The 25,382-nt window shown below is 29.8% G+C and overlaps 1 protein-coding gene across 1 annotated transcript in view; it reads left to right on the top strand.

Annotated features, from left to right (window-relative positions):
* The window catches only part of sigmar (Tumor necrosis factor alpha-induced protein 8-like protein sigmar), a 34,678-nt gene that overhangs the window by 930 nt on the left and 8,366 nt on the right, over positions 1-25,382 (top strand). Inside the window, exon 2 of the mRNA XM_088191680.1 lies at positions 1,480-1,565. The gene's annotated coding sequence lies outside the window, so the exon portion shown is untranslated. The remainder of the gene's footprint in view (positions 1-1,479; positions 1,566-25,382) is intronic.

Below are 25,382 nucleotides of genomic sequence, written 5' to 3'. Positions count from 1 at the left end.
AACGTTATATAATATAATACTAGCGAACGTTTGCCTGTTGCATTATAAGACCGGTTTTAAATCTATAAGAATAAATTCGTCTCACAAAAAATGAGAGTATATTAAAATATGTTTTTAATTTTTATATATGTGTAACGGTAAACATCTAATTTTAATCTTAATTTATGCATTTAGCAGCTTTGTCGAATATACTATTATTTCATGGTGACCATATGTTGTTACTAAAAACAACATATGGTCATCCTAAAAGTGAAATAAATATATATATTTACACTTTACTTAATAATCTATTACTTCTACAACATAACGTAAGTGATCAATTTACAGGGATAACTTAAAAAAAATATATATTATTTTATTTAGCTTATATAGCTCATTTTTATACAGTAAACAAATATAATCAAAACAGAATATAAAAAATGACTTATGACTAATATTATAATTTATTTATTTATGCAGTAAGGTGATTCTTTAATCCATTAAGGATATCCGCTACATTTTTATTTTAATGGGTATCGTAGTTATTTATTCTAGTATAATATTGAATTATATTATAAAAAGCTATGTATCCTAATAATTTAAATTTATTTTATTCTCTCATTTAGGTGAGTGTGAAGTTATTTTCAATACGTAAAATACTGACACACTTACTTTTTCATTGTAAATACATTGGACAAGGGTGGGTAGAAAGCTGTTTACATCAAAATATTGTCGAAATTTTTAAATGAAACAATCAGTAATTAATTTATGATCAGTTAAATAAATATTTTTAAATGCATCTTTGCATCAGCTTTTGTCGAAAAACTATGTTAATTTAGAATAAAACTTTGGGGTCTAGCCATCCCCCTGTTCGGACAGCGTGTATTATTAAGGTTAACCCCTCATTATCACAATACTACCACTAATTCATTTTTATATGCATATATATATTTAAAATCCTAATAATTATAGGGATTATAAGAGCCGGTTATTTTGAGAGTGGAATAAGTCATATGTATATGTATTTTAACATGCTTTTTAATTTATTTTTTTATTTTAACATGAACAGGCTTTATAATATAGGGACACATATATAATCATAATAATATGTGTCATTGATTCTAAGCGTTTAAGAAAATGGCAAAGATACACTTTATTAGTATTGTGATTGAAATTTAAAGTTTAAATATCCATATAGTGTGTCTTATGTTTCAAGTAGATTATAATGATTAAATTATCGATTCGAATATATCCTTATTTAAATACAAACGAAATATAATATGAATTTGAAATATAATAAATTTAATTATTATGTATATTAATAGGAAGCGGCGCTTCCACAGCTTATATGGAGGCGCCGCATCTACAGCATATATAATAACACCACCACTTATATACAAATTACAAAGATATATGTACATTGTACATATATTGATAACGAATTTTTACTACTTTTTTGTTGTTTTTATTTATTTTAATTTTTGTTTTATTGTTTTGCAGAAGAACCTGCCATTAATTTTATGCAGCATCACCGTCGACCTATCGATTTTTGTCTTTCCTGTTCTGTTTTTTATTATTTTGCGCAGGTAACGTATTTTTTATTATTATTTTATTTTATAATACATGTTTCATATTGCTTTATCATATTTTTATTCGACATTCAGCCACATCGCCATAACAAACTTATCTCCACGTATACGCTATACGTATTTCAAACGAGTTTATCGTTTTCCTTCGCGAACAGAACCACTAACGACGTCCTGAAAACATCAAACGTTAAAACGTATCCTCCCCGTTTTTGACGTCCTACTTTCGCCGTACCCTTGACCCAAAACGTGCCATTCGCGTTCAATTATTGTTATCGTATACTCGATATGGGGGAAAGACGTGCGATTTCACTCAGAAAAAAGTCAAAACCGAATTCCGCAACGAAAGACAGGAAGCTAGTACATTTTTTGTTGTTATATGAACTAATCCTGATACGGTACATCCTGTGATAAGTGTAATCGCAGCAAAACAAGCAACAAACTGCGTAATTGTAATCGCATTAATAAATGAATGGTACAATTGTAGTTGTTATGGAAATGTCGAGACTTTTCGATAGACACATATACATATGTATGTGTTCTTAAAGATTTGATATTTAGTCATAATTGGAAGCTTGTGAACAATGCACTGAATATATTAAGGTTTCCAACAGTATTTAATTAATAATAAAAAAACAATTTAAGATACATGCTTATAACAAAGTACTGACTAACTTTTTATTTAGTTATGAGGAAAATTTATAAATAAATAGAATAATTAAATCTTTTACTTTGTGTATTGTCTCTTCCTTATGTTTAAGATTATTGATTGCAAATTAACTCTAATGTTATGTAATCTAGTATTTTTAAACCTTTTGCTCATTTGCTAGTCTTCAGACCTCAAAGTATGATGTTTCCAAAAATAAGTGAGCGATACCGCCTCTAAATCGCCGATCACGTTGGGGTCACCACTTTAGCGCCGAGACTCCAATGGCTGTAGACTACTATATTTTTAAAGCAATGTAATATCGAAGTGCAGACAAACTATGGAGCAATATGCGTGATGTGACGTCTGTCTGTTAGTTTTACAACTTTCATTAGGTCAAGATGGGTTTGTTTGATTCGTATAGGTTAGGTTTGGGTTTGAACAGCAAATTGACGTTCGTCAAATTAAGTTATCCTATCGGTTAAAATGTATTTGGACTTCACTAAATATATACCTATTGAAAAATACACATTCACAGTAACATTTATACATCCCATTTAATTAAACACTGATAAGTGCTGTAATTTATATATAAATAGTATCTGTAAAATAAATTATATATTCATTGGTATTTATCTACCGGTGAAAATGTATTCCAATATGATTTCACTGGAATTATATATTTAAAAAAATATTTTCAAGATAGATTCGAGTCTGTTTTTTTTAGATTTACTTTGATGGATAATCATAGAATTTCTGGTTTAGAATTAGTGACGTGATTTCAGATTTTTCTAGGAGGGGGGGGGTGCAAAAGTTAGCCAGCCAGTGGTCGTTTTATTAATATTTTGATTTCATTAAAATTCATAAAATGACATGCATTTTTCTAGCTAAATTCAATGGAGGGGGGGGGGGCTGGTGGATGCATTTGCTCCTTACACATTATTACGTTCCTGATAATAAAAAGTTGTTTTCATAATTTGTGATGCACAGAAAAGTCATATATAAATTTAAACAATTTTAAATATGTATTTTTTTTAACAAATTGAATTATACTTAATAGACATGGGGTAATAGGATTTTGATATATGTATATAACAGTGGCATGCCGTCCATACATGCGGTAGATTCAAAACGTTAACCCGCATGCACCCATACATGCGGTTGATGTTTTGAATCTACTGCATGTATGGGCGGTACGCCACTGGTATGTAATATATGTATCTAAAAATTAACTAAAATTTATAAAATCACATAAAAAAATGTTTATGGTGGCATTAATTAAAAAACCGTTTTCACCTTTTTTTTCACAAATTTATAAACATTCTAATTCCTTTGATTAAAAAGAAAGAGAAATCCTCGTCCAAGCTTAGACATTTTTCTAAAATAAATCCGGTATGTTATAAAAAAAAATTTACCTCTGATTTAATAATCAGAGCACAAATTAAATATTTATGTAAAACTATGTAACATACTTGTGACCTCACTCTCAGGAAAGATGACTTTTGCCGATTTATAACGGTACCCACCCCTAAGTTGGAGTAACTTTTTAACCATTAAAATGTTAAATCTATAACTTGTCTCTTTTAAGAGTGTATGCACGCACATAACTGTACCAAGGGAATTTATAGTTTAGTTTGTTTCAATATAAAAAAATAAAAATACGTGGGTTATATATAATGTTTTTTGAGGTCCCCAAGATCTGTAAGCCTCATGCGCTTATAGTAACATATTTACTAAAACATTAATCTTTAATATTTCTTAAACATCCAACCATTCCAATCTAATTCTTTCAAGTTTAATAAATTATTCAAATGCTTTTACTCAGCATTGAACAGAAGTCATTGCAGGTGTTTCAGCTGTATTTTTAGAATTAATTATAATTTTCTTCTAAAATATGTATATTGAAAATTAAAATGCATAAAATAACACATATCTATCCTTAACATTATTTTTCTTCTCCCACAAAATCTTATATTTTTGTTATAAATTATTAAAATTCACTATATTTTTTGACGAAGATCGTTATTTTATTCAATGCGTTCTGAGAAATTTTTCGATTTTTAAATGATATTATTAGGAAGAAAATATAATGTTACATATATACATTGAAAACCAATTTAACCACCACAAGTAAAACGAACTCAAGTTTCCAATTTCCAAGATAAACGAAATTTCAAATATAATATTAATCTGGCTGGTCCGGCATCCGATTATAGCGGTATGTGCAAATAATTGAAATGCCTAAATGGCATACGTCCTCAGGCCACATTCCAGGGTCGGTCATCGGAGACGCTGACCTTCCTCTTGAATACCCCTGACCACAGCCACGGATCGCGACCAGTCTTGCCAGGCGCTTTCAATCGCGCCACTTAATTAATTTCCTTCAAAAGCAAAATAACGTGGAAAAGCGCACGTTGCTTTGAATAATATCGAAACATACCTACCTATAATTTTTCCAATATACCGCATTACTGTGTATTGGAAAAGTAATAGAAATTGCTCTACAAAATAAAATACTTCAAGGAAATATTAATATTAGGTAATGGCTACATAGCAGGTATAATATAACAGCTCGCTGGCGAACTCGATTAACGTTTAATTAAAGTTGTGTCGCTACATTATTAGTGTGTATCGAAGCGAGTAGAAAAAATATTAATTAAAAAGTTATTATGGTTGAATTTCCATTACATATTATATATGAAACCATTCAACATATTAATTGAAACATTAAACAAATCTGAAACAATTAAAAGCCACGTTTAAATTTCACATTAATGGATTCGCAATAATTATATTTTCTGTAAGGAAACGGGTTAAAACAGAATAAGGAAAAACAACTTGTTTTTCTTTGCGATTGAATATACTGTTCATAAAAAAATATAATTTTAATGATATTCTCACGCAACCAATTGAATATATAAGTTTTCTTTGAATAAAATAGCAAAAAAAATGTTTTTTTGCCCTTTGAGTCTGAAAAAATTGTGTTGATTTATTATATTATTTTATACTTTATTATAAAATAAAAAGCCGGGAGCTATATACTGAGACACAATTTTTTTAAGCATTACTTGATTTTATATTATTGACTTATTTTTTTTATTATAAAAAACGCGTTAGATTGACTTGTTTTTTTATTTATATATTGAAGTTAAATAGTCAATGTTATATGCGTAATCTGGATAATACACGCGTTTATTTTATAATTAAAATGCCGTATTTATGTTTATATACCTTTTAGAATTAAGAAAGGTTCAGTGTCTTCTGCTTTTTGATCATCTGGCCAATGCGAAGATTCGAGGGGTGGAACCAGAATATTTGTTATTGTCTGATAAATTATTTAACTCAAATATAGGGCTACGGTAGCTTTATTTGTGTAAAGGAAAATGCAAAAGATAATACCAGCAGTGTTACAGACTCCTTGTAGGCGGTATTATCAACGTCCCCTGCGTAATAGTGAATGGCCCCGTATCTGTTTGACGTAGATATGTACCGAATTTCTTGGCTTTCATGGTTCACGGATTTATTGCAAGTGCTTTTAAACTGTTAATGGATACCGCTTAGATACCCAATGGTTTATTTTAAGTCGGAAGTGAAGTGATTATGTGGTAAAGTTACAAATGAAAAGGCTCGATGGTAGTGAATACGTACCTCAATGTTCTGGTTTATATATCCTGAAAGAATGGGGGAGAATTCAAATTTCCTTCCAGTTCTTGATCTTTTGATCAATGTTGATAATTTGGAGCGATTGCTTAATACAGATATAAACATACTCTTTAGCGTGTGTACAATTTGGTGTTGCTGTATTTGATTCAGCGATGTGTTCACCATTTTTTTGTTAAAGTAAGGTCCAATAATTTGATTTGGAACTCTTATTGAATATGAGCGCAAATATGCATACCTACTTTTTTATTTCTTCCGAAAAATTCCGATTTTTATGTATACACAAATCTATTATTTTAACAAGTCTTGAACAAATAATTTCGACACCACAATTATGGGTGGTCCTGACAATTTGAAATATAATTTAAATTAACACTTTTTTTAGTGTAATAAAGACAACATAATTTAAAAATTATATAAAAAATCTGCTACCTAATGCATCATCTAATTATATTTAAAAAAATACTGACGTAACAGACTCTCTTTTCTTGTCGATTCTAGCGAGCTCGTACGCCGGTGCTGTTAAATTAAAAACCATTTGCGGTTGAAATAAATAAATTTATAAGTACTTAAAGAAAAAAAAACGCAAAAAATGGTAACAGTATATAAAAACATATATTAATAACATTTATCGCTGTCCGAACAACGACGGCGTGCAATGGCCTGCTGAAACATTTCAATTTTGTTCTCAAACAATATTTTATATAGGGATTTTTTTTAATAGTAAAATATATAATAAATATAAGTTGATTTTTTTAATAGTATATGTTTCATTCTTGTTTTTTATATCCAATTTTGAATATAAATTGTGATACAATCTATATTTCGTTATTGAGTTATGTAGCGTGAAAATCGTAAGCGTTTCTGTTCAAGGAGCATCGACCCATTTTTCAGCCTTCTGCCGAAACAACAAAATATGAAACCATCTCATCATGATTACCCCTAATCAAAATCAAATTATCAGCATTGTATATCGAATTCCTGCTCGCTCGTTCACCAACAACGATAATAAACCTTGCAAATTATGGCGCCCGAAAGTCGAAGAATTTGCAAATCCATCTAAACGTGGTATGCATGTAAGTGTGTGTGAAGGTTATACATATAATACACACTATAGTGTGTGTGCATATATGAAACGATGCGGGAGAGCAAATTGGATTTATAAATATGTACTATATATGTGTGTATGTATGTCATTTCCCAAGAGAAAAGCGGATTGACATTTCATCCATCGAAGTGCATGTTTTATGCCACGCCAGGGCACTCGCCATCGCCGGATTAATGTACGGTGACTCTTCGATTGGGTATGATAGCGAGCTATATAATGTAACGGTGGTTCACAAACTGTTTAAAAATACATTTTTACTATTGGAAACCAGCGAAAATCTAAAATAATTCGTTCACTCGATGGGGCGTTTGAACGGATAGGCTGCCAGTATATTTTTATTTTTGGAAAATCATAACATATCGGCAAAGGAGATGAATAAATACGCATCTACAAATTGATCTTATTATTATTATTATATATATATATATATATATATATATATATATATATATATATATATATATATATATATATATATATATATATATATATATATATATATATATATATATATATATATATATATTAAAAATATCTATAGGTAATATTTGGTTCAACGTGTGGGAATCGGTGTGCCTGAAAGGTTAATGCGGTCAATTGCTTATCATTCGATGGCATGTGCATGGTTTTTGACGCGGGCGGTGATTTCATCGTTAATGTACGTCGACTATGTACGTAGTAGAATGTAGAGTAGGCGAACGTAGACGCCTTCTTCTATTTTTCGATGCCATCTAAATATTCTAAAATAAGGCATCATCAATGCCATCATCTAGCTCGATTGTGTTTACACTTTAATATTGATTATGAAAAACGGCTAACGAAGCTAATTTATATAAGGCGTCGGCGAGCTGTTAAATTGCGATGCCCTTAACTCATTTACTAACTCGTTGGGACCAATTTGACTTCGTTACTGTATATTATATTGTGATTATTATACTGTCTCGTACGTATTCGTTCTAGTAATTACTTAAATAGTAGTGATATTGAGCCTGATTATCTTTAAAAGTATTATTGTGTTCAAATATTTTTGCGGTTAAATTACATATATGTGTGTTTAATAAAAACTTAAGTATGATTAATAAATTAATCACTGTGTACTAGGTAAATACTAGGAAAATCTATGATAAGTAATTAATCTTTTTTCTTCAGTTTTTAGTCTTCCAATTCATATTTAGGTAGCACTTCATTGGTTATATTTCGCCATTAAGCCCGTTTTACACTAATTTATAAACTATTTCATTGTCTTACCCTCGGTGTATGTTTGAGAATACCGATTCCTTCGACCGATTGCAATGCAGTGAACGTGATTTATCTCAATCTTATTGTAGTTTGTATGAAACTGGCTATAGGTTTTTAACCATAATAAACAGGAAGTATTGTGTTTTAAAATATGTTTATAAAATAGTGGTTCTGCTTTTATTGTGTATTTTATATTGCTTTGATAATAAAATATCTTACTTATCTGCGCATTTCCACAATTTTAAGGATGAAGGTTTTCTAATTATGTATTATTACTATACACATATTGTTAACTTGAAACCTTTTCATAAATAAATAATAATATTTAAAACCATTTTGTTAATTAATGTTAATTTAAATTGTTTAAATTGTGATTGTACATTAATAACTATAGAGGTTGTAACTTGAACATTACCGTTTTTTTATGATATTTTATATGAGCTGAAGAAGTTTATTATTAATGTGATTTTGATTAATGAAAAACTGTAAAGTATTGCAGATACATTGTTACATATTATTTTTAAAAACACATGCCATCTAAAGTAGAATCAAACATCCTCGTTCTTTTTTTGTTAAAAAAAATTCGGCTGTGGAAAAATTCCTCTCGTTTTGTGTTGATGTTTATTTAATCGACAACAAGGCTTCTAATAGGCATTCTAAATTATTTGTTCTCTTACTCTTCGATTCAAATATCTTGAATTCATTCTCAATTGATCCGTAATATGTTGATTTTCTTACACTACTCTGTAAGGTTGAAAGAATTTTTTTTCTAATGTGAGGGTCGAGCCAATAAATAATCTGCGAATAATTTCTTTCCCCATTTTACATATTTCTGCTTTTGAAGAATAATAGTCATTCTATTTTTAACTGCTGAAACATTCTGTGTCTTGCAAATATTTGACATGTGTCTGTGTTTTATGAGTATATAATTCGAAAATATGAAATTTAGCGTTTAGCTCAGAATTCATATTTTCGGTTATTTTAAAAAAAAATTAAGGCTCCTTCGGCTGTTAATAACAGCTGTTGCTACTTTAAAAAAACAATAAAAAAAACTTTTTTAATTATATATAAAAAGTTTTTTTTGCATTCTGCCGATTATTAGCGGGTTCTTTGATCACCTAAGCAAAGATAAAACCGCCGGCCGGTTAGAGTAATAGAAAATCGCAAAACAATATTCGGCATTTAAATACTTTTGATCTTCCGAAAAAGTGTGCATATTTTCAAATATCTGTCACCTTCGGAAAGATTTCTTATCTGTGTCTTTTTTATCACTTAAGCAAACATAAGACGAGTTCGAGTGTTTTGTTCAAAATTTGTAAACTATTAAAATCTTTCAAGAAGTATGCATAATAGGCATTTACACGCCTTTACTTATACAGCGTTATAAAAAGGGCAGTGGTTGTAAACCTTTTGAAAATATTCGTACAATTTAATTTTATATAAAAAAATGCTTTATAAAAATAAAAACTATTGCCTTGACACTTTTCTCGAGAAATTCTCGAGAAGACACACTATGTACGACATAGCTCAAATTGAATTATTCATCCGTAATATTAGGCAAATCTAGGAAAACCTAATGTGTGATGATTGATTGGAATTATAATTATGAAATTATCACTAATTCCGATCTCCCGGATACGATAGAAATTAAAAAACAAATAGGGTTTTATAAGATTTGAATTTTGTAAAATTATCATTTTTCTTACTTATGAATATCTTTTTTTTATAATTCTTATGAATATTGCCGAAAAAGCTCGTGCGTAGTTGATAGATTTTTTGTTGTTTATGTAACAAATATGTTAAAGCAGGGACGATATTTAGAGGGGAGGGGGCACCTTGAATTTTCCCTGAAAAATAGATGTCTATGAATTTTAATGAAATCGACCACAGACTGGCCAACTTTTGCTCCCCCTGGAAAAAGCTAAAATGCCGTCCCTAAAATAATTCTGAAAAAAAATACTTTAGTTAAATCATATCAGAATACATTTTCACCGGTAGATATATATTTTCTATATACGTTTACATACTTATGAGCTATATACATTTACATACTTATTATTATTTATTTTCATGCGATGTATAAATGTTACAGTGAATGTGTATTTTTCAGTTATATTTTCACTAGTGAAGTCTAAATACATTTTCACCAGTAGATATATGATTCTATATGCTGCTTTAAAATGTCTATGAAACTCAATTTGACAATTGCGAAACGTACATTTGTTGTTCAAAACTAAACCAACTTATCTGCAGACAGACGTCACATTTCGCATATTGCTCCATAGTTTGTCTGCACTTCGATATTATATTGTTTTAAAAATGTGGTAGCTATTCTAACCGATATTACTACGTACTTCTGATTAAGAAGAGTATTGGTTAAAGTGTTTTCAAACCGAATTTTGGTCAATAGGAGGGCGCATAAACAATTATCACTTCTCAGAAGGCAAAAATTCACGTCAAAAGCAATAAAATCGTATCGGCGCCGTCGTGCGATTTTATTGCTCTTGACTTCTGAGAAGAGAAAATTGTTTTTGCGCTCTCCTATTGGTCAAAATTCGGTTTAGATATGCTTCATTCGATTTTTATTAATTGTAAGTCGTAAAATTGTTATAAAAAGTTTTAATATGAACGGTAGATAACTGAGTGCTTCCACTATGACGGCACGATTTTATTTCTTTTGACGTGGATTCTAAACAGGGATGGCATTTGAGAGGGCAGGTATCTCCTCCTTGAATTTGGCCAGAAAAATGCGTGTAATGTAAATAAATACTATGAATCTTAATGAAATTGGTCATCTGTATTTAATTTTCATTTCATCTTATAGCTTTTACTTGAAATAATTTATTCTCTCTTTTTTTATTTAAATTTAGAAAAAATATATTGATTAAGTTTCATTATAAATACATAAAAAATGGTGTACCCACTATAAGATGCGATTTTTTCGCAGGCCCTCAAAGGAGCCCTCTCTCCGTGGTTGTAACTCTAGGGGCACTATCTCTGAATGTGTTTTCTGGTGTAAATCCGAGCAGCCAAGGGCCATATACTTGGTTAGAGTCTTCTGTGATAGGTACCGAGAACCTTAAAACCTAACTGCCATTTCACAAAGGGTGTGTGGTTCTCGCAACTGAAACTTTATAGATTTTGATGAAGAAATTTTCATCAAGTAGTCACCCTTTATCTGGTTTTTGGAAACGGCTTAGCGCGGCATATATGGTGCCCACAAGTGCGACTTTAAAAAAAATGTACTGTAGTGTAATTAAAAAATCAATAAAGTATCACTTTGTATATAAATAGTATAGGCAAAATGAAAATTTAATTAAAAAATCATTAAAAATAACAATAATTCGATAATTTGTAATCTATTTTATTATCCGATTACAATTTGACCGTCATTTAGTCAACGTATCGACCGCAATTTAAATCGCGGTTATCTATTTTTGAATAGATAACATTTTTTAGTTAATCTATTTCTTGCTGCAGAATTACCTTGAAATATGCTCACTTCCTGAAATCGCAAAATCAACGCACGAAAATAGTTTCGTCCTCTTCTCCCGCTTTTAATCGATGAGCGACGCGAAATGAAGATTCTCATTTCATACAAGTTATTCCATAAATAATGTTTTTTATTTGTATTTTTTATATACGTATCAAAGAACATGTTCGACACTGTATTAATTAAAAATGAAGTAAAAAACATATGCATCAAAAAACGTTTGCAAAAAGTGGCTCTCAAAATTTGGTGCGATTAGAAATTATAATCTTGGTCGAAAGACGTGCTACTTATAACATTTTATACTTTTAGATTCATTTGAAATAATTAAAACAGTACATACAATGTGGAGTAATTAAAATACGATTCGTAACTATGATTATTATATAATAAATTATTTTTGTCATAAATTTGCCTTCTATAGATATAATTTTGTAACAAAATCGCAGCTTTCCTTTCGTCGGTATCATATTGCAAAATCGTATGAACTGCCGATATCGCGATTTATTTATTGACTTACTGCTACAACGCAACATTGTGTAACTTAAGAAACACAGCATATGTACATATGTATATCAATGATATTTTTTCCCTAAGAAAACGCAAAAAAACGATTTTTCCGCCTAGTTGGAATTCCGTCGTGTTACTAAATCCCGGAAAGTTTCTTTGCTCGATTTTTATACAAGAAACTGTGGGTTGACGATCCTTGGCCACAAAATGAACCATAAAAATAAACCACATCCTCTTTGACGTCTGATAATTCCAGGGATATTTATGACTATATGTACATTATAAATTGAACGTGGATTAGTTCATTTCATCTCGAACATTGCGAGTCAAAATTTCTTATTGTAACAATCAATCTTATTTGTATTGCACATTATAACCATCTACCTTTCACGGACCACATAATTACTCTCTGATTTCTTTCTTTTTCAACAACACACATTTAATTTCTCCCACACATGCTTTCAATGCTAATTATCTCCGATATCCACACGTGTTGCAATCGTAGCATCCACTCGAATAAACGATTCAGTGGTTCTTGTTCAGCGGTGTGCAACCATTCGTGCAAATAACGTTTTTCATTCTGCAAACCATCGCAGATTAACCATTTTTTCATATTTCCTCTTCATTGATATCCTCATCTTATGAATAAAAACGAACACGCAATAAACGTGCACCTCAAGCGATGAAAATCAATGTTTTACCATTAAACCTAATTTCATAATGAAATTAATTTATTCATAATGTAAATCCATCGCTGTAACATGACATGTGTTAACAATATTCAGACTGAAACAAGTCAAGAAATCAGACATTTTTTAATACAAAATATTTCTAATATATTTATCTTTCACTTAATTAAAAATATATGTATAATATGTAACTTGCATTGTGCATTAATTTGCTCTAGGCAGGTGGGGATGGTCCTAAAGTGCAACTAAGCAAAATTTGTTTCAATGCACAATTATATCAGAAGAGTAGGTGCTCTGGTTTTAAGACTTTGATTTACATGTACGTTTTTAATACAAATAAAATTGACATTAATCAAACTTGATATAATATATTTTTTTATTTCATAATAATATTCCATTCAAGAATAAATTCATAATTTCGGTAACATTATGTTGCGCATGGATATCATAATCTCGAAAGCTAAAAAACAGCAAACTCAACACGCAACGCGTGCTCCCCCATACTCCCACCACTCAACAACCCGACCTTGACGGTAGTGATTAAGCCCGTAAGCTATGTTGGTCTTCACTTTACGCTCAAAGAACTTTGAAGTCGATTATCTCAAACTATGCATCTGTAGAGTTGGTCCTTCACATTCTCAACTATAATACTCTTTTCTAAGTTGACACTAATTGAACGCCTAGTGGCGCTAGTTCCAATTAGCAACCTCGAAACTACCCTTGAGCTTGCAATATTTTTAATTTAAACCATTCTTTGATAACCGATATCATCTTTGGATGACTGCTGCATGACCTCGATCGTAAAACCGCAAAAGTTCCATGCTTGAGTATATTTGCGGACAAACGTTGGCATGTGTGCTTTACATGAGGTCAAAGTCAAACACTTTTGTGAATTCTAACGTAGAATCGATAGGACTAGTAACGTGACAGTGATGGTAAGTTGATTGAGAGCCTTTGCCGTATTCCATTTTTTATTATTCAAAGGCGTGTTTCAGTTGCAAAGTTAATTTATTTAATAAACACGGTTTTTCATGTGTAACGCATGAGTTCTAACCGCTAGTGTATAATTTGTTTATATATGTATGTAAAAATAATCTAATATGTTTTATAAAATACCACATTGTTTTCATGAGTCATAATTATTTGTAAAAAAATAGCTATTATTAATTAGTAGATGTTTGATTTTTAAGTTTTGTTGACAATGCTAAGCGTTACAGTAAACACGTGATCAAGATCGATGGTCAAGAACATGATACTGTGATTCAAAATCAGTCGTGATTGTTGAGAATCGAGAGATGAATGCGACATGTATCCATATAGTTGTATATTTTCCTTGCTTTAAGTCTTAAATTTTCTGTGTAAAAGTCGTTGAATATGTTTTTTGATTCGTTGCTCTTATTTTACAATCGCAATCGTAAAATTCCGACTTGGGGGGTCTTTGAAACCAGGCATAATTCCCACACAGTCGTTGGATACGTCTATTTAATGGTCTAAAAACTTCTTTATGGAAATCTACCAAACGATTTAGGTGGAAATATATTTATAGATTAAAAATATATAGTATTGCTAGTCACGCAACTATAAAATCAATAAAATATTATTTCGCGCGTGTGTGTGTGTATTTTGGTGTTTTTTTAAATTTATTATCAAAACCCGTTATCTTCAGAATGTTGTCAAGTTGTTATCTACGAATTTATAGTCAAGTAGTTTTTAGTCGTTTGAAAATAAATTGTACGAAGTTAGTGTTTTGATTTATTGATACGATTGGGACATAATAATTTTATTTGTATTATCTTGTATTATCAACAGATATTACACGTTTTTTTATTATATGATATGAATATGTTTTCGTTAATTATCATGCGAGTTCTATGATTTATTGAACACATAAAACGTTCAATATGTAGTCTTCGTAGAATTATTGTTTTTTTTATGTATTCTAATTAAACTCTCGACAACTCCAACAATACAATAACTGTTATCGATACCGGTATTACCTGGAGAAAAACAGTCAATACCGGTATTACCAGTATTAACATAAATTTATTTTGTTTAATAATTGGTAATAAAAAAAGACCGAAAAAATATTGTCCTTTTATTTATGAATGCTTTATTGTTGAATGTTGATACTAATTTTGCATCTAAGGATTCAAGAGTTGAAACACAGATATTATTTCGACTTAAGCTACCGACATTTATGCCTAATTATCAATCTCTGTTTATGCATATTTCGTGTTTCAAGCAATAAGACGCTCTTAAACAATCTTCCATACATTCAGGCACTTCTAAAAATACTTTATACGCTGATCTTTTATTGTGTTGTCTACGCGTACTAATAAAAATCAACAAGACAACTATATACAAAAACATTTATTTCTTCACTATCGTTCATTTACTATACAGTTGATTTTTTTTTTTAAATACAAATCTTTCTTCTTTTGGAACATTAGGTCTTTAATCGACCGTTTCTGGATGCCTCCTAAATTTTTATACCAGGGGCCAATTTATTCCAATGAAATATATTCCTATATTATTCATTAATTTCTGTCAAAAAAAATTGTAAGTGTGTTATTCTAATAAATTATGTTTAGTGAAGCATATTTACCATGCAATATATGTGTCTAAAAATATGGAAATAAAAATGTACAAATAGTAAAAAAAATCGTGTATGCAATACATGCTTTTGTTTTCACTTCGCCAGCCATCCTTATCATATAAAAAGGGCAGACAAGCCGCGGTGGCGTTATCATTTCCCTTATATACATAACAAAATTACTGGGAACTGCTAGGTACTATTAGACTTGCCTGAGATAAAAAAAAAATTTATGTTGACACGTCGTATATATCGTACAAAAATATAAAACATGTTAAATATTTTTTTTAATTTGGCGGGCCGATATTTTGGCCCTCTGGGGACTATTATTTTAATTTGATATCCTACCCTGATAAAACTATCTTTGGCATAATTGAATTCTCTGCTTCTACTTACAAACAATATTGTTTGTAAGTAGAAGCAGATCATATCGTTTTCGATTTCAAATTTTTTTCTGTACTACCGGTATTTCATTTTCAAGATTCATTTTTGCCCCAATACCGGTATTACCGGTATTGCACTCTTCAATTGAAGTTGGTTGGTTGGTTTGTATATGGTTCGCTACCTGCTCGCTCGGGGACGGTATTTAGAGTAAATAGTATTCTGTTAACTAAAGAACGCGTGGGCTCAAAAAAGTTTTGTTTTTATATTTTATTCATATATTATATAAAATCAAATAATAATTATTTTGTGAGACATATTTCTAATTCAAAAATACTCTAAAAAATGGCACAAAAACTGAAATTTTTAAAAAATAAACTAATGAAATAAATCTCTCGTGGATTTTTGGCACATTTATGGGAATGACACGCACATTAAAAATATATAATTACATTTTACGCAAATGTACAAGTGCCCATACTTTCACTTTTGTGTCAGCACTAGAGTCTCCAATTACTCGAACCATCAACTACTCGAGTGTCGAATATTAAAATTTTAAAATACTCGAGTACTCGAGTCCTTTCGAGTATTTACCAAATGTACCAAAATAGCTATTATTCAAATTCGTGCACATATAAATAAATAAATAAAATACTTGGTATGTTTATTTTTACAATTATTTTAACTTCACGAACATACTTTTTAAAAACAATAATGTAAAAAGTGTCTCGAATTTAATATTACTGCTAACCTTTGGTTTTATTATTCCCGTTATGGAAAAAACCCTTTACGTTGCTGTTGATGTTGGTCTTATTGTCATTAACGCGTTGGATAAGGCTTCTAATTTATATCTGTTCGCTTTTTATAGATATAACATTTTTTGAACTCTCTTTTTATGTTCTCTTCTTTCATTCCCTTCTCTGCTTTTCTCTTATTTCCTTCGACTATTGACAAAATAGCATTTTGTAATTCTTCTTGAATAGATTTTTTTTCTTAACAATATACAATATTCTACTCCTTCTGATTAATGCGAAGAATTTAAATCTATATCCTTCGAAGATGTATTTGGTTGAATCCCTTTCACTCTAGAGCTAAACGGTTCGCAAAGAACTGACTTTACTTTAAATGCCTTTAAAACACAATTGTTTTGATTTATATTTTAAGCTGAGGGATCAGTATAAACAATTGACAACACTTTACGCTACAACTGCATAGTCATAAAACCTAAAAAAAATTTTTGTTGATATTTCATATTGTTCATTGCCATAAATTAGATAAGTCGGGACTGTCGAACAGAAAACACAAAAGAAATTTCTCCGTCGTACCCACTAACATAGCCGACGACCGGAACTATGCAACTATGGAACTATGAAAAAATTATACCTGATAGTAACCGCTCTAACTCGGGACTTCGGGCATAAACGCCAAATAAAAGCAAGACGTTAACCTTTACCGGACCGAGTTAAAGTTATTTTTGTTTCAGAAATATTTAAAAAAAAAAAAATTTCGAGTATTAATCGAGTAATTTTCAAAATACTCGATTATCAAGTACTTGAAAAATAAAAAAAAATACTCGAGTATCGAGTACTCGATTACTCGAATTGGAGACTCTAGTCGGCACGATAGATTTTTGTGTTAATTGATAAGTTCCAACGTAACACAAGTAACACTTTTACAACTAATTGAAACACATTGGGTATGTTTTGATTTAAAACATTATTTGAAAAACATATTGTTTGAGTCTCTAAAAATCGCAAGTTCTAAAAATTTTTTTGTGTAAGGTAGTTATAACTTTAACATGATTTAATAATGATGACATCTTACAATGTAAGAACGGTTAGATATGGCTATTCATATACGCTATTGAATTTTTCAACAGTTAAAAGCGCAGTCACAACTCACAATCGATAATCTAAAATTGTTTATATGACACAATTGAAACACGACATCGCTTTACGCTTTTAAAATAAAATCGTTAAAACTCATCGTTCCATATATAGAAATGTATTTGCGTACACGAATACATCACATTCGTAGCAGCAAAAACATGTCACTGTCAGATTTGTCAACATTCCCCTTTCTTTTCATCTCCAGCAGAGTTTGGTTTATTCAAGACCAGATGCGATTGATTCTGTTTCGCAGCTTGTTATCGTGCAAACACTCTGCCCCGTAATTGGTTTAGTTAAACTTTTTTACACAAAGTTTATCACCAAAGCCGCAACTCAATCTTCAACTCAAACGCACGTATACAGTATACACGTACTGTAGAAAAGTATGAAAAAAGAAAAGCGCGTTATGTGTATGATATCGATCGGCGAGGTGTAAAGTCGCTTGGGGTCGGTTTTCGCAGGTGAGGACGCGGTTAGGGTGTGAATTTGATCCCCAAGGGTGTTTCACATTGTATTTAGAACCTGACCCTTAGAAAGGTCTGTTGTAATTAGAGTATTTTCCGTTGGTTTGCTATGTGGTTTCAGATGAGAATCGTGGTATTACAATTTAACTGGTATGTTGTGATAGTATTGATTTCGAAGCAAACTAGAAGTGGTTTTAAGAATTTTATTATGTAATTAGTAATGAAAAACAAAATATATTTATGAGCTACAGATTCACAATACTACTAATTATAACACATGTTAGGTTAATAAATTAGTTACATTATTAATTTATGTTAGATGAGATTTTATGTCGACCTTAATTATATTTATTAAATTATGGTTATTACTATATTATGTTTGGTTAGGTTAAGTTATGTATTTTTACATATATGGTGTATTGTTGGTTTAGGTTAGATTTTAATTAATATTATGTCATGTCATGTCATGTGACTATAATCAATTTTAACCTTTTTTCTTATTGAATCCACTGCGGTTCAATTTATTTAATCAAAACGATAAAGCTACTTACTTATTATTTATATATAATTTATTAAAGGTTCCAGATGTTGGGACCACTACCTGAAAATAAATCACTCAAGAATGCAATGATAAAAGAAAGAATGTTTCGCTCTATCCTTGTAAATAGTATTTAGTTAATTGTTCACTATTGTTATTCGCACAGAAACATATTTTTAATCACACAGAATTTATTGTTGCTTTTTTTATTACTTTGATAAATGCAACACTAAATATATTTATGTATGTACATTACAATTACTTACATATTTATATACTTGATGTTTGTTTATATTTATCCATCGTATGATATTTCTCAAAGCAATCTTCCATATGAAGATATGATTTTGAATTACGTTTATAAACATATATTTTTTTTAATATAGGAATAGCATCTTTTTAATAAGCCACGCCTACTATAATATTATTCTTCGTTCATTTATATTTTACAATTTGCATATTTTTATTGCTTGTATTAAACCTATTTGTACTAGCTAAATATAATTTTCAAAAGTATATTTCCTATGTTTACAGCACTGTACATCAGACAACTGTCAATAATCACGCGTGTTTATAGTATCAAATGCAGGGGGGATGGGGGGGGGGGCAAATATTGGTTATTTAGTGGTCGTTTTTTAATTATATATATTTCATTCATATTCTAATATTTCATTAAATAACATGCATTTTTCTAGACAAAATCAATGAAATTGTGCCATCGCCGTCACAGTTAAAACGCTCGGTGTTCAAGCGTTCATATTGAGACTTTTTATAACAATATTACGAATCGAATGAAGCACATTTAAACCAAATTTTGACCAATAGGAGAGCGCAATAAACATTTACCCTTTTCAGAAGTCAAAAGCAATAAAATCGTGTCGTCGCTATCGCAGTGGGAACGCTCGGTTATCTAGCGTTTGTAATAATAAAACTGTTTATAACAATATTACGACAATTACTGAAAATAGAATGAAGCACGTCTAAACCAAATTTTGACCAGTAGGAGAGCGCACAAAACAATTATCCCTTCTCAGAAGTCAAAAATCCACGTCAAAAGCAATAAAATCGTGCCGTCGCCGTCGCAGTGGGAACGCTCGGTAACGAGCGTTCCCACTGCGACGGCACCGACACAATTTTATTGCTTTTGACGTGAATTTTTGACTTCTGAGAAGTGATAATTGTTTTTGCGCCCTCCTATTGACCAAAATTCGGTTTGAATATACTTCGACAAATACTCTTATATCAGAAGCTTGATTCAACTTCAGTTTCTTCTTCAGTTTTTATTGGAACATTGCTGTATTTTATTAAATATAAAAAATTATATCAATTAAATGGCCGCCTCTGTACCTCTTGCAGCGGCCGATTCTCTCGATGACTTTTTCGTATATTTCGGGCGGTTTTTTGACCATAACTTGGTGGATTTAGATGCTCCAACGGAATGACATTGGCACCCAGTTTTCTTCATAAGAATTTGGCCAGAAAAATGCGTTATTTAATAAAAAAAAAAAACTATGAATTTTCATGAATCATGGTAACGAGTTCTTCCACTGCGACGACGCCGATACGATTTTATTGCTTTAGACGTGATTGCTTGAGAAGTGATAATTGTTTTTGCGCCCTTCTATTGATCGAAATTCGGTTTGAATATATTTCGAATAATAATCCTATATCGAAGTCTGTAGTAATATCGGTTATATCGAAGTGCAGACAAACTATGAAGCAATATGCGAGATGCGACGCCTGACCATACTTCTTTCGCTTATTTCCCTCTGAGAGAAATATTGTAGAATTTAGCTAAAGACAGTTCTAAACATATAATTAGTTTTAGTTCAAGTTGGGTTTGGGTTTGAACAGCAAATGTACGTTTCGAAATAGTTAAATTGAGTTTCATAAACATTTTTGAACTGCATATAATTTCACTAGCGCCTATTAATTAAATTATATTTTTGATAGTAGAAATATGTATCTTAGCGCCGATCACGTCGTGGTCACCACTTTAGCGCCGATACTCCAATGGGCGCAGATTATGAGCAGAGCTCTTCAAAAATATTACAACCGTATATGATATAACTAGTTAATGACTTTAATTTATTCAAATCGCTCCATATTTATATAAAATATTTAATACGATACACGTGTACTAATGACAATCACTTCTTTGGACTTCACTATTGAAAATATAACTTCACTAAAAAATACACATTCACTGTAAAATTTATATATCGCATATAAATAAATAATGATAAGTATGTATATTTACATATTTCTAGATATGAAAAAGTTGAAATCATATAATTTTACTAGCACCTTCCAGATAAATTATATTTTTACTGATAAAAATACATATCTATCGGTGAAAATGTACTCCAATATAATTTCACTGAAATGACGTTTTTGTTAGATTCAAGACTTTTTTTGTGGTATAACCCGAAAATTTCTGATTTAAAATCATTTTTTCATAGTATATTATTAAATGACATGCATTTTTCTGGCCAAATTAAAGGGGGAGCAGCTGGTCACGAAGATCATGCAATGTAACGCCGTTGGAGCACATAAAAACCAACATCCGCTACTTAATTATTATTATTTTTTATGTTCGAATAATATAAAAAAATCGAAGAAATTTTTAAATTGGTGTTTGATTATTAAAAAAGTTTATATATGATATCCTTCAGCACGAACATTGTATCGCAACTAAACTCTTGATTAAAATAAAACATTTAGCGTAATTAATCCTTGCAACGTTATAGATCTAATCGATTCGTCAAAATCAACTTTACGATTCAAAATTTAATGCTTTCAAAATATATTGTCTAAATATTGAGTTGAATTTAAAACTGAAATTTAATTTATTTAAAGAAAATATGTACATAAATTTAAAAACAAAACTTTTTAGATTGAAAACCATGGATAACAATTCACACGTCTAGGTTTTGACCATCTGGCACAGTCTGGTCCAAAAATTGTTTCCAAAATCCATCGACGATTTTTAGTAATTTAACAATTCCAGGTAAAATGGTTAGGTGTTACTAAATCTTTTAGAATGGTTTTAAAATATAGAAAATATTTTGGGCAGCTAATATAATTTATAGTGACCCATCTAAAACACTGAGTAGAGTTTATAATACAATTATAAATTAACTCTTATGCCCTGATAATAATTTAATCAAACCTAGATTATGTAGCACTTGAAATAATCGATTTGATATCAGTCGAATTGTTATCTGCTGTATCAAATGAACATTAGATGTACTGCGAATAAACCATAAACATTTTACTAAATGTCTATACAATGATTTTTATTTCTATTAAATACTCTTTTAAGCAGAACATAATGGATACGCTTCAATGTACATATATCCAACCATAATAGATACAATAGACACTTCGAAGAGGTTGGAACTCTAACGATATTCGATACACGTATCCAAGGCTGATCGATCTATAATGTATAATACATATATTAGTAAACATAAAATATATAACGTAACGCGTATTTAGTACATATTTATAATAACTAATTCAATGTTCATTGAAAAATATATTTCCATACTCATTGAATTTCCCAGGTATTTAACGTGTCTCGAATGAAATTTCCTCCATTATATTTGTGTCTGTGTATTATTAATAAATACATATATGCATAAATACACCAAGAGCTCGACTGATTATTTTACATATAAGGCGCGTGCATTATCACACAATGTGCTTTACATTAATACACAGCGGAACTTGCTAAACAATGATACATTCTTACTTTATAAACTATGGTAGAATAGATATGCACGAAATCGTGCAATGGTATCTAGTATAATTTGTAGAAGCAATTGTATTAATGGTTGAGGTACATATAAGGAATATACCGTGAAAGTCTTTCACGCTAATCGTATGAACAATCAGTTTTTTATACAACGCTACTATATTTTATTATATAAACATTTTAATATCATTTTAATGAGCTAACGTAACTAATTCACAATTTTTAATATTCATGGAGTGTTGATTAATTTATTGCTGCATGGCTTTTGGTATGATTTTAATCCTTTTGAGTCCTTTGTCCACACGTATTGGATTTTTTACTGGCAGCTCCTATGTTCATAACGTATTGATATTTTTTTCTGAATTTATTTAAAAACATTATTAATATTATAAATTAAATAAATAATATATTTAATTTATAATATAAATATATCTACATAATATAATATAAGAAATTAATAAAACAATTCTTATAAATAATCCAATAAAATTAATATTAAATTCCAATAATTTTTTTTAAAATTCCAGTAATAAATAAATTACTATATAATAAAAAAAAATATAATATATATTAAAATTATATATATATATAATATTATTTATATTATAAATATATAATTTTAATTTATTTCATATAATATACTAAAAGAAATAGTTTTTAATATATAAATCTGTATTTAATGATCATTAAATTATTTAATTAAATATATTCATTAAAAATGGCTTATTAAAAAAACTTTGGACTACAAAGGGTTAATTATTAATTGAAATGAATACTGTTATAATAAAATAACTTGTTTAAATATTAGATGGTAGCTAACAATTTATTTTGACGTTGTTCTAAAAATTTTGTTTTAATTTGTCGAACCCTATAGTCTGACGACTTCCTTTCCAAAAATATAATTTAACTAATAGGCGCTAGTGAAATTATATGCTGCTCTAAAATGGTTATGAAACCTAATTTAACAGTTGCGAAACGTACATTTGCTGTTAAAACCCAAACCCAACTTGCCTTAATGAAAATTTTAAAATAATTATAGTTTTAGAACTTTCATTAGGTCGAATCTAAAATACAATCTAAGCAGAAAAAAAGTACAGACACGCTGCATTTCGCATAGTTTGTCTGCACTTGGATATTACATTGTTTTAAAAATATGGTAGCTATCCTTACCGATATTACATCGGACTTGTAATATGAGAGTATTGATTAAAATGTATTCAAACCGAATTTTGGTCAATAGGAGGGCGCAATAACAATTATCACTTCTCAGAAGTCAAAAATTCACGCCAAAAGCAATAAAATCAAAGGGATAATTGTTTTTTGCGCTTTCCTGTTGGTGAAAATTCTGTTTAGATGTGCTCCATTCGATTCAAACTTATTGTAAACCGTAATAATGTTATAAAAAGTTTTAATATGAACACTGAGCGTTTCAAATGCGACGGCACAATTTTTTGCTTTTGACGTGGATTTTTGACTTCTGAGAAGGGATAATTGTTTTTTGCGCTCTTCTAGTAGTCAAAATTTGATTTTAATGTGTTTATTGATTGTATATATGCTACGTTGAATTTAAGAAATTGCCTATTACATGAAGTAGGCAAAAAACTGCCTAAGTCATAAGTTACTTAATTTATAAACTCGGAATATTGTCTGCCGAATGCTTGAATTGGCACTGCCTATTCTATGCATCGGGCAATAGAGATATAAGCGCTTTTAAGTAAACGAACTGTCATTTGATTAAATAAAAAAAGTCTAGAACTGTAATATGTAATACCTATGAATTTTATCAAAAAATATTTTCGCGATTTACAACGTGCATAGGTGCTTAGCAGGTGATTGTCAATTTTCGATATAAATATTACAATATTTTAAATGAATTAAACTAGTTAGTGTTAAATGACAGTTTGGTTAATTCGTTTAGGTTAGGTTAGGGTTTGAACAGTAAATGAACGTTTCACAACTGTAAATTTTAGAACAGTATATAATTTTACTAGTGCTTATCAGTTTAATATATTCGCTAGTAAAAATATATATTTACCGGTGAAAATGTATTTCGATATGACAGTAAAAATATAGTTTTACTTGTAACTTACATGTACTCATATTATACTCAACACTTCAAGTGATTTTTTAAGTAGATAATATCAAAATGACTTTCTTAACTGTCGTGTTGACAGTTTGAGAATTAAATAGTCATTGCCTAATTCACGCATTCGGCATTCGCATTTTGCCGACTTTGTGAAATAAGCAATTTTTATGATTTAGGCATTTTTTGTTTATTTCATGTAATAAGCATTCTCACAAATTCGGCGTAACATACATATAGTTCTTTTTAGGAACGTATGAAAAGCCAATTAGTTTGCATATAAAATTTTGGCAAGAAAAATAAAAATTACATGATGTTTATACATATGTACTGTTAGTACTGCAATATTAGATTATATACATATATAACTAAATATTGTATGTAATTATGATAAGTATATCGAACGTACATATATCCGTATCGTATGCTTTAGAGTTAATAATAGGGGGGCGTAAACCCAAACTTGCCATCTCTTTCTCGATTATGAATAATGATAAATAATGGATAGCTCTCGAACTGACTGTTAACGCAAATAGAGTATAGTGAAAATATTACTGAAAAATACATTCCCATTGTAAATATACAATAATACGAAGCTCATGGATATAGGTTTAAAGAGTTTTTATTTTGTGTTAGTTAATGAGGAACAAATACTATAAAGCAGTGGTTTAGTAGGCGTTTAATACCTGAATGACATGAATTGAAATCCCATACAGATTATAATTTTGATTTTATTAATCTCGCGAATGAATAATTAAAATAAAATT

Source organism: Plectrocnemia conspersa, unplaced genomic scaffold (assembly GCF_051122295.1).
Source record: "Plectrocnemia conspersa isolate PC_06_02 unplaced genomic scaffold, ASM5112229v1 ptg000009l, whole genome shotgun sequence".
Lineage (NCBI taxonomy): Eukaryota > Metazoa > Arthropoda > Insecta > Trichoptera > Polycentropodidae > Plectrocnemia > Plectrocnemia conspersa.
The sequence above is the reverse complement of the archived record's forward strand: the minus strand, read 5'-3'. Positions and strand labels throughout refer to the sequence as shown.